Below are 6,000 nucleotides of genomic sequence, written 5' to 3'. Positions count from 1 at the left end.
TGCGCTGTCGGTCTTGCTTGCTACACAACAACATTCAATATTTAGTATTTACTGCTGTTTACACTTAGCTAGATTAACGTGATGGTGTTGTGTTTAGTATGGTTTTTTTTGCTTGTTTTCTCTTCTTTTTCTCTCAACAGGTGATCCAGGAGTTTTTTTTTCCTTTTTCTCTTCTTTCTCCTTTTAAGTGCCCTTTCTCACTTCTGTTTTTTTTCCTTCATCTTTCTTTCTCCCTTTCCTATCCCTCAGTCATGTCTGTCCCGTCTGTAACAACTGAAAATAAAATAAATAATAACAACAAAGGTCGATCAAATGGACCAATACGACAAGGCCGTGATGATCCATTTGGCAAAGTAAATCCATTGGGTATCCTTGTTGGTCTTCAGACAACAATTCTGACGGCTAAAGAACCAAATGGGACAGGCAGAAAAAGAAAAAAAAGATACAAATCCATCAAACACATTCTTATTTCTTTCTACAAAGCAATCAGTCTCATTGTTCAAATCAAATCAAATCACTTTTATTGTCACATCACATGTGCAGGCACACTGGCACAGCACATGCGAGTGAAATTCTTGTGTGCGAGCCCCACAAGCAACAGAGTTGTGCAAACACAACAACACAAACGAGCAAAATACAAGAATGGCTAACCTGAAACTAATAAATATATGTACAATATATAATAGTGTATGCATTTCTGGATGTGTATACTAAATATTTTCCTACGTGTGTGTGTGTGTGTGTGTGTGTGTGTGTGTGTGTGTGTGTGTGTGTGTGTGTGTGTGTGTATACACATTTTTACAAATTAAATAGTAAAAAAAAAAAAAAAAAAAGATAATAATAATAATAATAATAATAATAAAATATATAAAATATACAGAGTTGAATATGTGCAAAACAAGTGGCATTTATATACAGTGTGGAGTGCATAATGTTGAAGTTCCAGTAGTGAAGCTGAGGTGTCTATGACGTGTTCAGCAGTCTGATGGCCTGATGGAAGAAGCTGTCTCTCAGTCTGCTGGTACGGGACCGGATGCTGCAGAACCTCCTTCCTGATGGAAGCAGTCTGAACAGTTTATGGCTGGGGTGACTGGAGTCCTTGATGATCCTCCCCGCTTTCCTCAGGCAGCGCTTCCTGTAGATGTCTTGGAGGGAGGGAAGCTCACCTCCAATTATCCGTTCAGAGCACCGCACTACTCGCTGGAGAGCTTTGCAGTTGTAGGCGGTGCTGTTGCCATACCAGGTGGTGATGCATCCAGTGAGGATGCTCTCAATGGCACAGTGATAGAAGGTCCTGAGGATGCGGGGGCTCATGCCGAATCTTTTCAGTCTCCTGAGAAAGAAGAGGCGCTGCTGCGCCTTCTTCACTGTTTTGTTTGTGTGTACTGACCACGTAAGATCCTCAGCCAGATGTACTCCAAGGAACCGGAAGCTGCTCACTCTCTCCACAGCAGCGCGGTTGATAGTGATGGGGGTGTGTACTTCTCTGCACCTCCGGAAGTCCACTATCAACTCCTTTGTCTTTGCGACGTTGAGGGTGAGATGGTTGTCTTGACACCAGTGGGTCAGGGCGCTGACCTCCTCCCTGTAAGCCGTCTCATCACCATTGGTGATAAGACCCACCACTGTAGTGTCGTCCGCAAACTTCACAATGATGTTGGAGCTGTTAGTGGCTGTGCAGTCGTAGGTGTAGAGTGAGTACAGGAGAGGGCTCAGTACACACCCCTGTGGAGCACCAGTGTTCAGTGTGATGGGGGATGAGGTGATGCTGCCCAGTCTGACCACCTGGCGTCTGTCAGACAGGAAGCTAAGGATCCAGCTGCAGAGGGAGCTGCTCAGTCCTAGATCCTGCAGTTTCCTGTCCAGCTTCGAGGGAACGATGGTATTGAATGCTGAGCTGTAATCTACAAACAGCATCCTCACATACGTGTCTCTCTTCTCCAGGTGTGACAGGGCAGTGTGTAGTGTCAGGGCTATGGCATCATCAGTGGACCTGTTGTGGCGGTATGCAAACTGTAGAGGGTCCAGTGAGTCGGGTAGTGCAGAGCAGATGAAGCCCCTGACCAGCTTCTCGAAGCATTTGCTTACGATGGGGGTCAGGGCTACAGGTCGCCAGTCGTTCAATGAGGAGATGGTGGAGGATTTGGGTACAGGGACGATGGTGGCCATTTTGAAGCAGGCTGGGACTACAGACAGAGAGAGGGAAAGGTTGAAGATGTGCGTGAACACTCCAGCCAGCTGAGCCGCGCATGACCTGAGGACGCGGCCGGGAATCCCGTCCGGACCAGTAGCTTTGTGTGCGTTCACCTTCCTGAAGCACTTCCGCACATCCTCCTCAGACACAGTGTGCGCACTGACGTCATCCGCGGTGCGCACACTGTCCGGTCTCATGGTGTTCGCTGTGTCGAATCTAGCGTAGAATACGTTTAGATCCTCACACAGAGAGGCCGTGGTCTGCGGTGTGCTGGTTTTCCCTCTAAAGTCTGTGATCGTGTTTAGTCCCTGCCACATACTCCGAGGGTTGTCAAACTGTTGCTCCACCCTGTCCCTGTACTCACGTTTGGCTGCTTTGATCGTCTTCCGGAGCTGGTAATGTGCGTGTTTGTAGTCCGATGTGTTCGCGGAGGCAAAGGCGGTGTTCCGTGCCGCCAGTGCCGCGCGAACATCTCCGTTAATCCAGGGTTTTTGATTTGGGAAGGATTTGACTGTTCTGGATGGGACGACATCTTCCACGCATTTCCTGATAAATCCACAGACTGAGTCTGTGTATTCATCAATGTCTCTGGCGGCCACGTGAAACATTTCCCAGTCCGCGTGATCAAAACAGTCCCGCAGCGCAGACTCCGATTGGTCCGTCCAACAGTGCACCGCCCTCCGGGTTGGAGCTTCCTGTTTCAGCTTCTGCCTGTAGGCGGGCAGGAGCAGGATGGAGCAGTGATCTGATTGGCCGAATGGGGCGCGGGGGAGGGCTTTGTACGCATCCCGGAAAGAGGTGTAACAGTGGTCGAGTAGCCGGTTTCCACGTGTGTTGAAAAGGATGTGTTGATGGAGTTTTGGTGAGACTTTCTTCAGGTTTCCCTTATTAAAGTCTCCGGCTGTGATAAACGCTGCCTCTGGGTGTGCGGTTTCCTCGCTGCTGATCGCGCTGTACAGTTCCCTGAGTGCACGGTCAGTGTCGGCTTGTGGGGGAATGTAAACAGCCGTAATAATCACTGCTGTAAATTCCCTCGGTAGCCAGAATGGCCGGCACTTAATCATCAGGTACTCCAGGTCCGGTGAGCAGAAGGATTTGACCGGGTGCACGTTCGCATAATCACACCAGCTGTTGTTGATCATGAAACACACACCACCGCCTCTGCTTACCTATTAGTGTTAGAATAAATTACCTAATATGCTCCCACACATGTGAGCTGGATTGCCAGATTGGTGAGAATTCTCACAATAAATCAATGGCAATTACTTGGAATTCAGTAAAACACATAGAAGCAGATGCACAGTCCTAGTAAAATATAGTTATTGTGCTCAAGGGCAATACTGCCATCTAGTGTATGAATGATGTAGCAAATCGTCAAACAAATTGAGAATTTTCTCGCTTGCTTTAGAAAATATTTTTGAAGTACTCAGCTTGAAAGATGCATTTCCCAATGTATGCAGCATGAAATCTCTGCTACGGGTTTGCAAAGCACTGAGACTTCATCCAACAGCATATTTCATTATTAGTCTTGTTACACTATACCAGGGGTCCCCAGTCCCAGTCCTTGAGGGCCAGTGTCCCTGTAGGTTTTAGATCTCACCCTGGGTCAACACACCTGAATCACATAATTAGTTCATTACCAGGCCTCTGGAGAACTTTAAGACATGTTGAGGAGGTCATTTATCCATTTAAATCAGCTGTGATGGATAAAGGACACATCTAAAACCTGCAGGGACACCGGCCCCCTTGTGGACTGGGATTGGGGACCCCTGCACTATACAGTCAACATTCTGGAAAATTGTCTTTATAACAGTTTGTAACTGTTTCCAAAAGAAAAACATCTGTCAGGTAAACAAAGCTGAAGGTTAAATAGCCTCCTGTCATTTATCTACCCATTTTCTTGGGGAAAACATCTTTTTTTAGTCAGAATTCGTTGTATCATAGTTTTTCTTAGTCAGTTCATCATATGTACTTCGATACCTAAACTAAGCCTAACTACTTGGTTTATCTCAAATCTAATGCTGTGAAACAGCCAAAAAAACCTGACACCTTACACCTGTGTAATTAACTTATCATTACTGGCTGTTTGTTGGCTATTCCACAGACACTATACCTGAACCCGGCTGCATCTTTTTTTTTTTCTTTAATGATACGATTTGCTAATTGCATGAATGAACAGGAGTGCTACCCTACAAACAAAAGACTGTACTTTTAATTGGTAAAATACTACAGTGTGTGCTTTCTGGAGTCCTCCTTGTTAGATATTATAATTGAGTTACAGTGGAAGTGTTAGTGCACTTGTCTATAAAATGAAATTACTCTTTGCTCTAAGGTGTTTGTCCTTAAAAAAAATATATTTTTAAAAATGCAGCAAATAGCAAATATGATTCAAACTGAAACTCATATATGCAAATTAATTTTGAATTATTTTTCAATAAATGCTCCAATATCAAACTATTTGAGTTTTCTGGCAATTATTTCATGGTTTAAGCTTCAAAGGGGAATGACAGTTTTATTTGTTATTCACAACCAGCATTAAAAATGGAAACGCATGAGATCATCTTGTTATGAAACTAGTTTCTTTGGCTAGTATAATGAAATTATGAATTGACAAAATTTTTGTGCAAATGGTATATGAGAATTCAAATCACTTAAGTGTAAATAATAATGCTAATATTGATTAATAAAGTGGGTCCATGGACTTATTTAGCACTTTTCTACCCTGAGCACTAAGCACTTTTTCTACAAGCATCATTCACACATGCACTCATATTTATACCCGCAGTTTTTTTCTGTATCTAAGCACCTAGATGGATGCATTGGGCCAGCTCAGGGCTCAGTATCTTGCCCAAAGATACTTCTACATGCAGACTGGAGGAGCTGGGAAATGAATCACCAAACTTTCAAATGGTAAATGACCCTGTGCCCCTGATGCATTTGTGTGTGAGAGATAAGTAGGTTTAAATAATAAAGAGGTGTGTGAATGGGTAAATGAAGCCTGGGAAAAGGGCTTTGGGTGGATAGAAAAACTCAAAATGTGCAAATACCGATCCATTAACTTTTAGAAATAATATATGTATATGCTGTAAACAAATTATAAAATTTGTTCCTATCCTAAACCTAAAGTCTTTTGCAAATTAAACAGAGAACTTTGCTGCTGTGCGCTCTGTCCTTACCCAGCTGAGCTTCTCAGGTGTTTTAGATGAAGAATTGTCAGTGCTATCGATTTGGGCACATGCACACTTTTTCCTTTCTAAACGGCAAAAGAGAGGCATCAGATTGTCAGGTTATTGCAACCGCCTCTTACCTCTTAATGCTCACTGAAATGCAGTTCCATGAGTTCAGAAGTCATATTTATGATGTATGAAACAGCCTGTCATTTTGCCTCTGACTGTTTCCAGTATCACAGGCAGAAGTAAAGAAATGGAATGTTAAACAGTGTGAATGAACCCCAAATGCAAATGTACTCACAAAGCAAATTTAAGTCAGGGACTTTCAGGGGCTGCTTTTGTCTCCAGTCTCAGTTACATAATAATGACATTGTTGTTTCCCACAGCCGCCACAGTTCTCCATTGATCTTCTCACTGCAGGGAGGGTTTTCTGTTGTGAACGAGGCAGGTCTCCAGCACGTTTCTTTTTGTCTATTTGTGTCTCCTCGTCCTCCTGCCTGTGACCCAGAAATTTATCTGGAGGACAGAGGAGAGAGGAGGCTTGTTGACTAAGGATGCACAGGTGTATCCTTTGCAGGATACTCCTACTTTACTTGGACTTTGAACAATTGCTGGAGCAGACATGCAGAAATAAAT

Source organism: Aulonocara sp. 'chitande type north' Nkhata Bay, linkage group LG20, assembly GCF_057382095.1.
Source record: "Aulonocara sp. 'chitande type north' Nkhata Bay isolate Kocher_YH1m ecotype deep benthic linkage group LG20, A_spYH_male_GT1.1, whole genome shotgun sequence".
NCBI lineage: Eukaryota > Metazoa > Chordata > Actinopteri > Cichliformes > Cichlidae > Aulonocara > Aulonocara sp. 'chitande type north' Nkhata Bay.
Note: the sequence above shows the minus strand (reverse complement) of the source record.